We start from the raw sequence: 14,404 nt of genomic DNA on the forward strand, positions 1-14,404 counted from the left end.
AGAACTTTCCTGATTTGAGGGCTTCCACACCCATTTTGTTTGCTTTCTAACATCCTCTATTCATATGACATGGTCACTTTGTCGTGAGAACTTCTGGCACATCTGCCACAATCAGCCTTGCGCTGGAGCTGGATGCCACTAGTTTGGTAGACCCAGAATCATGCCCAGTTCTAAAATGAGTTGTTAAAAATGTTGTTCTCCAGCTCCCTGCTGTTGCTGCTGTCTCTGTGAGGAGCTGCACCACTTGCACACTGGCAGGAGCCTCTTCTACTAGCAGTTTCCACTCAACCAGGATAGATTTAAAAATCCTCATCTACGTTATTATACTGTATTTCTGCTCCAGTATCTGCAACTGGCTGCCCTTAATTTTGTAGTGTGTCCTGGCTGCAATGAATTTACTAATATCAGCTGCTGTTAGTACCATTAGCATGTGGCTTTAGGGTCCTTTATAAACGTATTTAAAGCAAATTTACAACTCAATTATTTTGAGAGGTTACGTGACATGCAAATCACGCAAAAGTTCTCTATTGTGCTAATTTTCACTGAGAGTACTGTGTTAGGAATAACAGCAAATAAAAAACCTAGGTACTTAATGTCTCTTCGTAGCCTTTAAAAAAAGTGTTTCTAACAAAGTGAAGTATGTCATATCTGGAACTGAACATTTCATTTGTGAAGACCCCTCCCATCCAAAACCAATTCAGCCCCACAACAAAATATCTGAAATAGAACTGTAAACAACAGGACTAATAGTAAATAAAAGGACTGTAAATGATTTGTCAATGTTTTAAGAACAAACCTTTCCTGCAAGTGTTCTCTGTAGAAAAACCAACAAGTACATTTGCAGTTATTATTCACTTAGCAAAGGTTTTGTCCAAAAAGCTCACAAACCAATAGACCAATTTAGTTATTGCCATCTCTCCAGAAGGGTATTTACAAAAGTGAATTTGTCACTGTGCTTTTTTATATGATTTTGTCTTTAACTAAAAAATAAAATAATTTTTAAATTAAAAAATACTGCATCATCTTTTTGCAAAGCATTTAGTTCTTCTTTTCCAGTATCATTAGTGGAAATAGCTTAGGAGCCTGTCTTCATTTGCAATGTCATCTTCTGATGTACTTTAAGTATCCCCGCGTTCGGGCGGGCACTTCTGCAGGGCAGTCTCAGTGCTGTCATGAATTCTTTCCCTCCCAGACTGTCATGCTGCACACCAAAACCCTCATAGCACCAGAAAACGCTTAGCTTGGCATCCTCTGTGCTTAGGTAGTACTGCCAAAGAGCAATAAAGTGACAGGGCCCTCTGTGTGCAGGGTTGCACCCCTCTCCTGCAGGCTCTGTGAAATCACTGTGCCCGCTTCACAGACCAGCTTTTCCTGCTGTGGATCACACCGTTACATCTACACCATCTTTGCAGCTTCTCTCTGGTGTATGAGGAAAAGCCCCAAACTGTTACCTTTTTTTCTGTTTTTCTGCTTAAAGAAATGAACCAGACCTGGGAAGTACCCAGTGTTTGGCTTGAGAAACTAACTATAAGCAAAACAAGCCAAAAAAAGAAAGCTTGCAAACATATTTATGTACTTCATAATACAGAAATTTTGAAATGAAGAGAGACCTGGCACTGTCCTGATGGAGGATATTCTAGTGGATTTTACTTGCAAACAAAAAGTGTGCGATAGAATGCCCTGTGGACAAAATACTGCAATTAAAAATCTATTTGAAATCCATTCTCAAGATGGAATTCAATTTGATTTAAATAGTGCTGCCCTAGGTTTGACCCCTCTCTAGTATATTTGACTAAATGGTTTTAGATAATTTGCTGCATTACTTTAAATTAGTTCAAGTGTTCCTCATAGTAAAGGAATACAATTATCTGTTGGCCTTTTTTTTTTTTTAAATTGGTAATTCAGTATATGGCAAATTAATATAAAGGTTTTAAAACTGCAACACCATATAAAATAACATCCTATATCATCTTTACTGGTGACATTTATCAATATATATTATAGATTTTTTTACTTTTCTTTTCTAGGCTGCAGTACACCAAATTCTCCAGAGTTCTGAGGAATTCTCACATAATTAAATATGATATCTCAAAAAGCATAATCCTGATAAGCTGTGAGAAGGGCTGTCATACACCTTCAGGAAACATATTAAACCAGAAATTTTCTTTCTTGCAAAAATGTATTGTGCATGCAAGAAATACTAGGTTAGACAGTAAACAATGGGAATAATGTTTTAATTATCTAGGAATGATAATGAAGCAGGAGTGATCAGGATTTTTCTTTCTTTCTTTCCTGAAATGGTTTACCCATCATAAAATTTCAGTTTGTCAAAATGTCAAGGCAATATATCAGTTTGAATAGGAGGGAGGCAGGCTGATTGGTAGCATGGCTGGGACATGGCGGACTGAGGTTGTTTCCTTTTGATTCTGAGCTAAGATTTTCTGAAAGGTCTGACTTTCTTATCTACATATAACGGATAAATTTTTGCAGGAGGAAAAAGGATTTTTACACTATGTAAATTGCTCAGTTAAAATCAGTCATTGTAAACCAAACAGGCATAGGCAATCAATTTATACCTGTTGATATGCTACAGTACTGTCCCAGTCTGTGTTTAAAATAAGGACCCTATAAATTTCCCATTTAGTATTTTACCCCTTGCAACCTGTCTTGGAGAGACATTTTACAAGATCTGATTGACATAATTGTGTATTTCATGATTTTCTTTGCTGCTAAGTTTGCTTATATTAATGCCAATTATATAAATCCCATCTTTGTCATGGACTGAACATGTAGATGAACAAATTTTTCGAGGTTTGCAGACAAACATACAAGGAAATATGACTAGACTAAGGGCATGTGAATTCCTCTTTGACTTGTAAACAAATCGTTTAAGGACAGGAGGATCCCAAACTAAACTCCACATTGCTTGCGTAATTGCCCTATTAAGATTACAGGCAAGATGGCTTTTTGTATCTGAGGCCTGACCCAAGATTCATAAACCAATATAATTTCTTGTTGAAGAATCCTTGCATCTCCTTCCCAAAACTTATTTACAGGACAAAGTGGATAACATTTCTAACAATATCAGCACTGTACACAAGCAAGTGGATTTTAGCCAAGCATTCTCCAAGGTAACTTGTTATGAATCAATATATTCTTCGCCATGGTGATCACATAATTTCATCTTTAAGGAGTAAGTAAGAAAAACATGTGGAATTTAAGGCATTTGTTAGGGTTCTTATTCTGACTTTTTAATATAATAAAACTGTCTACCTTGAATCAGGGAAAGTGATGGTCAGGAACCAACATTTTTTTAGACGAGTCACCATTTTGGCTTACAATCTTCAAATCAGAATTTCTAAGGAAGATAACCTGAGTGTGGTGCTGATGTCACACATTTTCTTGTTTGACTATAAAACCCATGAATAGTGACTGCAGTTTTCGGGGGGACTGGGAGAGTTAATACCTCTAACAGGAATCCAGAGGATTCATGCTTTTCATTCATGCCATTAAGTCAAAAAGTTACCCTTAAGGTAATTAGATCATATTTTCCCAGCTTGAATATGAGACTTTCATGTAAGGCAACATCAAAAACTTTAAAAATCAGGCTAAGTCTTACCTCTTATCTGTCTCTTCTTCTGTCCAGTAAGTCAGTTATCATGTCAAAGGAATAAGTTTGCACTGAGAAATGACATTTTGAGTCTGCAGTACTTTAGTTTCCATCCATGGTCTGAGGCATGTATTTTATTTTGTACTAGAATTTTTATGTTTCAATAAATAATAGGATCATTTAACTCTGTGGAAAAGAACTTCCCAGGGCACTTGTATATTTTTGTATTAATACAGTATTTGATATTACACAATAGTAATGAAAACAATACAGTTTGTGTTGTTTTTCTAACCAGAGTCATCAACTTCAATGTCAACCACCAGTTGGAAGTGGAACTTATTAAATTTAAGAACAATTGTAAAAGTTGACATAAAGTTGTAAATTGTTCCTCAACACCCTCTGATTTTGAAACACTTCTGACAAATTAGATCTTCTATACAGCTGGTCTAACATTTATTTATTCCAGAATATGACTGTGCTTCTTAAAAAACTTGCCAACATTTATAATGATATTTATGGAAGTTTCAGAGGACAGAATGAGCTTCTTCCCTAATTCTATCTGACAACGGGTACTGCTGTCCGGAAAAATTGGATTGAAATTACTTTAAGTTACAGAAACCATTATAAATGGCAATGAGAGAAAGAGGGATTTTATAACAGGTAGATAGAGAGAATCAAAAGGAGAGCAATTAAGAGTTTAAACAATGAGAAGGAACTTTAGAGTGATGGAAATGCCATATCAAGTAGAGGTTATTAGGTCCTCCACATATCCTCTGTGAAATAGGAACTTCTACCTTGAAAATATCATCTAGAGCTCATGCTTCCAACTCTGGGGATTCCTGCTAGTGATCTAGGAGCTAGAGTTTCTGTCACTGAGATCCTTTCTGCTCCATGACAAGAAGCCTGAAATTTCTGCCTATACAGACCTTAGGAGCTATCTGTGCAACAGCTCGCTGGAGTCACAGAATATGAAAGTCTGGGACGAACACCAGATGATGGAGGAGGAACCAAGTACAAAAGCTACCAGTCTGAATAAGTATGCTTGTAAGCTATTGATACTTCACTCCTGAGAAATAATTTTTGCCATGTACTCCCTTACTGGTTCCATCTAATTCCCATTTTGAAATAAGTCTTTAGCATTCAGGAGCTAATCCCTGCCTGCCAAGCAGGTCCTAAATCACACAGGTGCTTTCCAATATCTGTTCCAGGGATGTTTCAGGTTAACTTCCATTTCAGCGTATATTAAATGTCCCAACATCTCGCTTCAGGCACAGCTATTATGTGAGGAACACAAGCTGATGGCATAACACAAGTATGTTGTATGTTACGGTAAATACTGACACTGCAACTCACGCAGAAATACTTTAGGTTCTCCTTTGTTCTGCATTCTTGTTCTTTAGCTTCTCTGAATCATTGCAATCAATGAGCAGTGTCCTTCAATCAGCACATGCTTCATCACTTCTACTCTGAGGTCATAGTTAATCCAAATTTGATTAAAGTTCACAACTGGAATATTTAAGTTTACTAAAACTAAATTTTATAATTACTGAAAAATTTATTCAATAAATAAGCTACTACACTACTAAGCACTCTAGGGATAAACAGAGGTTTACGTAAATAAGGTTATCCCTTCAGCTACCAGAATCTCTATATGCAGATTTATATATAATCCTTAATATATATAATATGTATTTAGTCCCTTATGAAAGTATTGCAACATATATGCATTCTGACTGACAAAAAAGACCCATTTTTTCTAACATCTTATGATTTCTGACAAGGTTAATTATTTAACATTGAAAATAACTTAGATCATTTCTTGAAGCATCAGGTTTTTCCCAGCCCCATGATGAAAAATTTGCACCCTAAAGAAGCTAAATTTCCAATATATCTATAGGTGATGCGGATCTTAAACCTAATTTCTAGTGATACAGAAAACTGAAATGATGGTTGGTTGTGTTGGATACTGAGTGCACTACTGTTATAACACATGGGATAGAAGGGTTTTGGGGTTGTGGCAGGAAAGGGAAGCATGGGGAAGAACAGCAAAGGAAATAGTTTCCAATAATCCTCATTAATGGGTGGCCTAAAATTTAGGCAGCAAGAAGAGAGGAAAACACAAAAGCTCTAAGTCTATAACACAATCTTTTCAGAGAGCTAGAACTAAAAAATAGTATCATATCCACCCGATAGAGTTTCAGTCGCTGATTATAGTCGGTACCTGACTTTACTGTATTTTCCTCTATGAATCCATAAATCGCAAAGACAACATGAACAGTGGCATGGATTTTCATAGCTGAGATAAATATTGGTAAGTGTGTCTGAGAAAAACTAAGTTGTGACTTGGAGAGAAATTAATTCAGACTCTACATATGAACACCTTCTTAGATGGTTACAGACTACAGTTTCTTCCCACACTACCCAAGAGAAGTCTCCTGAAGCCGAACGGAGTGATGAGGAACCTAAACTGAATTTAATCTGTACACCACATCTGTATGATGTTTCCAGTCACAAAGAAATGAAAGCTCAGATTCAAAGTGAGCTTCTTGCAAGAATCAAGAATAAGAACTCATTTTCCTTCAGGTAAGAACATTCCTAACTCTGATCCCCTTCACAAACTGCAAACATGCTCAATTTAGTACCTTTGTTCAAGTAAGCAAAGGAAATAAACTCTGGAGAATGAAAGTAACTCCATGCCACTGCTGTCAATTTTAATTTACTTTTTCCTGTGATGTACTAAGAGTTGCTAAATTTTGCAAAAATCTATGCTCCCAACAAAAGAAAGAATTTTGAAAAAAATATAGTGGTGTACTTAGCTATCTACTTTAAAGTCCTCTTTCTGACAGCTTTAATCATTCTTTGCATGAAGTTGATGTCACCTGACCCTATTCTGCTCTAAATCAGAGTAAGAACATTCAGGTCAATATGTACTGGTCTAAAAATGTCTGGAATGAGTTCATCAGGGTGGGCTGAACAAAACAGTGTTGACTGATCTAATGCACACAATCAATACTACTTTACTGCATGGCTATTTGTAGTCACAAAGAGATGAAGGTTAATGCAGGCATTGCCTTTGAGGATCCCAAGGGTAGAGGCTTAATCTCCTTCTCCCTCAATGACACTACCAACACTTAAAAGTAGTTACAGGAGGGGCACTGCTCTGACAATGTATGATTCATGTTTGTCATCCTGTTTCCTAGAATAATCTCACTCTTGCAAGACTGAAAAATATAACATACATTTTTATGCCAATAGATATTATAAATTGCTCGTTCCTTAGGTCTCATAATAAATTCACACACGTTTATGAACACATTTGTTACTTTTTGGTAAAATAGCCAGTGCTTTTGCCAGAAGTTCTGGGAATACCAGTAACATAATCTACCAAAAAGACATGTAACTTGTAACCTATTCTTTAAAAAATAAAATTATGCACCGACAGCACTATCTAAGTATCAGTCCTGGCAGGCTGGATAACATATTTTCAGACAGTATACTCCAAGACTAGCAGAATTCACCAAGAAATAAACTTGTGGGGTAATTTAATTGTTAATAATTCACTGCATATTAATACGTTGCTATTGTCCCTCTGTGCTGCACACAGCATAGCCTTCCATGCTATTTGTAATCTTACTTAACAATGTCTTCTCTTAAACTAAGTATACGTTAAGTGTCTTCTTCCGATATTATTCATAAGACTTTAAAATATATAACAAGTTGCAGCCTTTCATTTATCCAGCCTTCCTTATTTATTCACAAAATACTAAATCTATAATCCAGCATCATATTTCTGTTCCTGTTTGTAAGCCACCTAAACTGTGCCCTTGCAGCACATCAGCAGCTCCCAGACTGAATTACAGCCTTCTGTACAATTAGAGGTGTTACATTATGTGAGAACCAATGCCTAATTACGAGCCCACAAAGTGGTGCTCTGAAGCACAGCCTTCCCCTCCATCTCTGATTACTGCTGCAATTAAGGGTTTACTAAATTCCTGAAAATGAAGAATCCTGCTGTTCATTTGCCATGTTAGGACAGGACCTTCTCTGTTCTGTGTCATGAACCCTGTGTCCTCACTTTTAAAACCTCTATAAAGTTAACATGACAGTTACCAAACAACAGTGGTTGCAAAACTGGATACTGTTTCTATGATGACTGCTTCACTAAAATTCAAATGTGGAAAAATGACCATGGCATCTGTTTCTGACTTTTTTTAATATGTTGTAGGTACTATCCTTTTTCTTTTTAAGCTAACAGAAGCACAGCTGAGTATCTACAGAAGACATGGTCTTTCTGCTAGAACACGCTGAATCAAAATTCTGATTATTTCTTAAATCAAATGTAAGAAGCCATGCAGTAATAAAGGGTGGAAATCTCACATGTAATAGTTGATAGGAACAAGGCTCAGACTGTCAAGATTTAAACTGAATGAATGAGTAAAAGTACTATTTCTGTTTGCCTGCAGGCAAAACCATCAGTGCTCTGGATCTTTTAGGAATTTACTTTTTGAATTATAAGCCAAAGTTTTTTCATTTTTATTAGCAGCACAAATTCTTGGATAAGAAAGGAGTCATAATAATTTCAATGCCATCAGAAGGTTGTGAATATGTTTTCTGTTCCACTGTGGTATAAACAGGGATTAAAAACCATGAAAAAAATAAGATGTTTTTACAATTAGTTACTTTAGCTATAGTATACTGCTTCAAGTTTCATAGGAGATGAAAAGAAGTAAGAAAGATTAAATGCCAGGAAAAAAAAAAAACCCCAATAATAAGAGAACAGGCTATTCTTCTCCGAACTGGCTAATCTCTGAGCATGAGCGTGATTATGGTATCTCGGCTTTTGTGAAAGAAAACATCAGTCATGTGATACCATATATCACCTTCTGCAAGAGGAGAAGTACTGAGCTAGTAAAAGGGATGCAGCTCCTCTGCAGATGTGTAAGGTGGTGTCACTGGCTCCTCTTAACAAAGAAAAAAAATAAACTGAGAAAAGACTGCGGAAGCCTAAAGAATAACTTGAGGGGAGATGGGAAGAAAGGCAAGTGCTAGTCTTTCAGTCTATGCAGGACACACTTCGAAATGGATCTAAGTCAAGACCATAGTTTAAAAACTCTGGTGAAGGTGAATACAAACAAACATGAGAAAAATATAAGGTTTAGGATATACTGATAATCTGAGAAGGAATATCTGCCCTAGTCACTAGGGATAGATTCTAAAAGGGAGTTAGCAGTATTTTTAAAATAGTGAAAGGACAGATTTAAAAAAAAAAAAAAAGAAAAAAGACAGTTTTGTTGTCCTAGTTGTTATTGGAGTTACCACACAGATTAGGAATAATATGACTGAAGGAACAAATCAAGATGACAAGTATATTTGATATATTTTAGGCTTTTGAACTTTATCTGTGATTTTTCTCCATCTGTGATTTTTCTCCAGAAGCAAAGGTTTTCCTGGGTGTTACTAAGGATCTGAGACCCTGCCATTTTCCCCTCTCTAAACTTATCAGGTGATGCACGTCCACGCTCTGGATCACGTGACAGGTCAAACGTTCTTGGCTGGCTCTCCCAACCCCTCTGAGCACATGGATTTGTTCTTTAAACATCTCTGGGACCAAATTGATTGTACTTACACTGACATAATTCAGAAATACAGAGCTGCATGTGTTGCCTTCCATTAGCAGATATTTTTTTCTTATTCTTATGATATCAGTTAATTGACATGGGGATTTTTCCTTGAAAGAAAATAAACAGAAATTCAGACGAAACTGAATCACTGAATCACAAAGTTGTAGCTTTGTATCTGTGCCTTTTAACATTTTTAATATAATTGAAAATGCTACTTAAGTTCTTGACACAAGCAAAATTTGCACTGTTTGTTGTGAATTTTAAGTGAGAATTTAAGACTAAATGATCATTTTTTCTGTATATTAATGACTGCTTCAAATGTGATCACCAAGAACGTTCTTTGATGAAATGAATGCAAATAGTATCCTACTGGACTTAAAATTACCTCCATTTAAACATTCCTAGAAATGTGTTTTTATGGAAGCTAGATCTTTTGTCAGGAGAAGAGCTGCAGAGCAACACTCATCTTAGATTCATTCCATTGCACTGAAATAAAATAGCTTGTTTCATGAAGGAAGGTAATCAAAGGCATCAAGAAGATACATTTCTGTAAAAAGGAAGCACTTTGATTTGAAAGAAATATCACACTATATACACTTAATATGATGTATTCATCAAAAGATTATGTTCCATAAGCATATATTTTTTTTTTTTATTCAGTATGTAAAAAAAGTAAGAGGCATAATCACAATTTAATTCAAATGCAAAGTATCAGAAAATAATTGATCAGGTTTATTTTCTGTTGTCTGGACTGTGCCTTTAGGCTCTTGTAGGCCAGTGATAAAAACGGACACACAAATGCATTAAGAAAAAGAAGCAAGTTGTTGGAATCTAGGACAATATTCAATCAAGAAAGATCCTTATACCTGCAGTTATTTTTATTATATGCCAGTAGGTTAAAGCATACTGCTAATACGCTGCCAATGGCACACTACAGCAGGAATTATGCAAAATACTGCAGTATTCAAATAGAATAGTAATGCTTGTTTGGCACAGAATTTGTTGACTTTATGTTATGCTTTCAAATGGGAGGGATGATCTCAAGAAGCCTCCTACCCTGGTAGAAGAAGCGATCACATTGCCCATCAGTGTGCCTTTCACACTTTCTCCTGAAATGATGGGCGCCCAGGAGCGCTCAGAAAATAAACTCAAAATAATGGATGGCTCTGAGGCAAACCAAGCCACACCAAACTCTATAAATGATATCTTAAAATAAATCTGAGAATCAGAGAGCAAATAGAGAAAGACTGTAAGTAATTTTTTTAAGCCTCTGCTGTAAAATAAAACTGCAAAACCAAGGGAAATGCAAGATGTGTAACATAATCCAATCAGTTTTGTGATGGAGATTATAAAAGTAAAATGTACTGCGGAAACTGATAAAGTATTTTTGTCAAAGAAAAATAAAACTTTGATATAGAAACAAAACCATACCCTGTAAATAAAAGAGCTTCTCTCTCCAGTATATTAATATTAGATGTTTAAATAAAATAATTTCCTCCACAGGCCATGGGATTTATGAAATTGCAAAGTAAAGGCTGTTTAATATGGCTGATTAGTGGCATGTTAAATCAAGCATGCTGAATATACATTTCAATTGCATTACATGAAGAAGTGGTTGGGAATGGGAAATGACTGTGGTATCTAATACCACTCAGGGAGTGCTGAACCATAAGCCTGAAACTTCAGAGACCATCTTGGAAAGAACTTGCTCTCAAGGGAAGCTTTTGCCAGCACCACTGTGTGCTATAGATGGGCAGTGCTGTGGGAACTCAACGACCACTGGGTGGAGATCTGGCCAGCCAAGGCAACACCGCAAGAGATGATTTCACTCAGTATTTCTTGGTCTTGTTAATCCGCCCACTAAATCCATCCTGCTAATTGTCTCACTCCAGGATGTGCCTCAGTGTGATGGATCCCAGGCTAGGCAGCTTCATGCTCAGCCAGCAAAGGGAGTATTGGGAGGAGTGGGGCTTGAATAACTCCTCACTCAGCCTTCAAGATGTGGCACTGGGGCAATGCCAGTTTTGCTTATCGTGGACTTACGAGGAAGCCTGGAGTTTGGCAAGGGTGAAAATAACTCACATGGGGAAGGTTAGTCTTAATTAAATTGGTCTTGGAAATGTTTGTAGGTCAAGTACAATATTAAATTGTGTAGAGCAAAGAGAGCGACTAGATATCGCGGCACTGCTGAGTAACTTGCCTTCCCAGTTTACTTCGAAATCCTAGTCCCCTGCTTTCCTACATTATATAAATATTAGTTCACTCTTGGGCAGTTTGTCTTTGGTAAACAAACTAGTTTTCTCAGAAAGCAGACTCGGATGTGATCTGGGACAGTTTGCTCTCAACTCCCTCTCATTTGTACTAGTACCACTGCACTTGTTTTGGATCCCCATGTCCTGTGTGGTCTCCAGCAGGTCCCCCCCAGCACCTCACACAGCAGGGCCTGCAGTAGCCACTCTCATTTTCATGCCACTAAAAATCCCACCATTCTGCTAGCCCGTAGCACAGTCTTTTTGTTATTTCAAGAGACTCAAAAATAGGTGCCCCCTCATTCTTCTCAAATCCCCTCATCTTTGTTACTGCTAGAGGGGTGCCAGAGAAGACTTTGAGCCAACTCCCATGCCGACAGCCATACAGAGGGGACATGGTGAGTCTGTCTTGAGGCAAGGCAAGCCACAGGCAGTGGCTCTGCTCCGCCTGGCCTGGGGCTCAAGCCCACTCCTGGAGCAACTGCGGATGGAGCCATTAGCAGCCTCCAGAGTTAACAACTAGAAGAGCCTCGTCCTGTTTTAATAACCCCAGCAAAGACCTCTGAAATGATGAAAAAGCTTTCAGACCATGTATTTAACACCTCATATAACATGGTGGTGGACTGAAATGAAGAATAAATAGTTAAAATATTCTTTTATGATGTAGAGAAACAGAATGCCAATCCATCAGAGTATTTGCGGTTGATTCTACTTTGGTATGTTGGGCATAAACCCAGAGGAAAATAAAACAATAAATGGACTTTCGTATGCTGACACAGAACTGCTTTAGTGAAATACTGATCAAAGCACCACTAAATTAAAAAGACAAAGTGTGATCCTTTATTTTACCACAACAATGCTCCCAAAGAGTGCTTTAACACATTTGCGTCAGCACCTTTAATCTTCACCTTGTGTTTCAAAGATATGAAGATTAGCCAGTAAAATTAACTTTTGCTTGAGGCTAGACCCAAATAACAAGATGTAAAATAATTTTAAGATGCAGATTTGTCAGGCATTTGGTTTTCTGCAGAAGTGCTGTGCTAAAAAAGGAAATTCACAACAATTTTGAACCTTCTGGGATTTAAGTCTCCCCTCACATACTGAACAGCAATGCAAATCACAGGGAAGGCTGCTGGAGCTAGCAGTTATATTAGATTTAAGCTGATTCCTGAGCACTACCCTAAGCGTATCTGTAGTTCAATGAGTATGCTTAAAGTTAATAATGTGTTTAGCAGCTTTCTGAAGCAAAGTCTAAATCTTTCTGTTCTCCAAGTATTTTTAAGGCCTAATCCAAAATGGAAGTTCTTTTACTATGGTTTGAGTGGCCTTGCAATGACATTGACCCACTCCTACAGCACTCTAATTCCATTCCTGCACTCCTAGACAATGTCTCTATATACCTCCCAGGCCACCTGTTGCTACTTTCACCTTTTTATGCTTCTGTTTTAGTTTTTTTTTTTTTCCCAGGAGCTCCTTGTTCGTCTCTGTAGGCCACCTGCTACCTTTGCTTGATTTCTTGTTCATCAGGATGAACCGTTCTTGAACTTGAAGGAGGAGACCCCTGGAAAACAGCCAGCTCTCCTGGCCCCCTCTTCTCTCTGGGACAGTGTCCCATGGAATTGTTCCAAGCAGTGCAAGTCTGCTCTCCAGCAGTCAAAGGTTGTGACGGGATCTTCAGCTGGTAGGAATTAGGGTATTGAAGTACATTTAAGAGAGAAGAAAAAGAAGTGGAAGTAAATTCTAGTCCCGTGAATGGCAAAACATTTTGCTGACTTCATTAGGTCCATGATGCCTTTTAAATTCTCTGTATCACTTTTAATTGCAGCCTTTTTTTCTATGAACTATACCAGGAATGCTAGCATCAAAAAGATGTGAAAAGAAGTATAAGTGGAATAATAAACTGGAGAACAAAGGAGAGTCTGGATATGTGAATTACTGCATGTATAAGTCAAAGAAGAAATGATATATGCTTATCTGTCTTGCATCTAGTTATTCCTATAGCTGAAAAAAAATTGTGTGTCTCACATTTAGGCTCATGCTCAATTTCACATAGGTGAAATTAAATGAGATTATTTCCATACAGATTATAAAACCATAAAGGATAAAAAACCAAATGTAGACCCTGAACTGAACAACTATTCTTATACCATTCCAGGCAAAAGTGGATCTAATGACTTGAACATGTAAGCAAGTCACGTGGGGATAATACATCATAGGACAATGGTTTCTCTGTATTAATTACTCATGTGCATATCCAGCTATAAATGTGATGCAGGTTTCTCTTCAGAGATGCAGAGTACTTTGAACAATTTTGAAGCCTCAAGCACTTCACAATAAATAAAATCATGCAACCCTGTGCAGTGCTCCTGCTTGCTTACCTTAAAAGTGTTCTTAAATATGTCTCAAATATCCAAAAATACTCTTTAAAAATCTGTAACAAAGGAGACTGAACAAACAGTAGTTGTTATCCTTAATACTATGTTGTATATAGTCACTGTTTTTCCATTGGATGTCTACCTTAAGACTGTTTCTTCTAGCCAAGTTTCCTGAATATACTTATGAAAACACCACATGTGGTAAGTGTCAAAGCTTGTTTAAATACCTTATAGCACATCTACTGTTTCCTCTTTATCCACTAAATCGGCTCTCTTGTCAGAGAAGGAAATTACATTGCTTCAACATAATTTGCTCCCGATAATTCTACGATGGATTTTTTTTAACCATCTTATTATCCTCTAGGTGTTGATAAATTGATTGTTTAATAATTTGTTCTAGTACATTTCTGGGAATCAAAGCTGGGCTGACCTGATAATTTCCTGGGTCCTTCTCTTCTTGAAAATAGACATAACGCCTGTCCATGCCCACTGGTTTTCTACCTTACATGACCTCAATAAGTTTTTGGAAACAATCACTAACAGTCCACA

At 37.1% G+C, this 14,404-nt stretch overlaps 1 protein-coding gene across 1 annotated transcript in view; it reads right to left on the reverse strand.

Moving 5' to 3' along the window:
* RALYL (RALY RNA binding protein like) overlaps positions 1 to 14,404 on the reverse strand; it is a gene marked incomplete at its 3' end in the record, with an annotated part of 176,504 nt that overhangs the window by 38,453 nt on the left and 123,647 nt on the right. The window lies entirely within an intron of this gene.

This window comes from Platalea leucorodia, assembly GCF_965183815.1.
Source record: "Platalea leucorodia genome assembly, chromosome: 1".
Lineage (NCBI taxonomy): Eukaryota > Metazoa > Chordata > Aves > Pelecaniformes > Threskiornithidae > Platalea > Platalea leucorodia.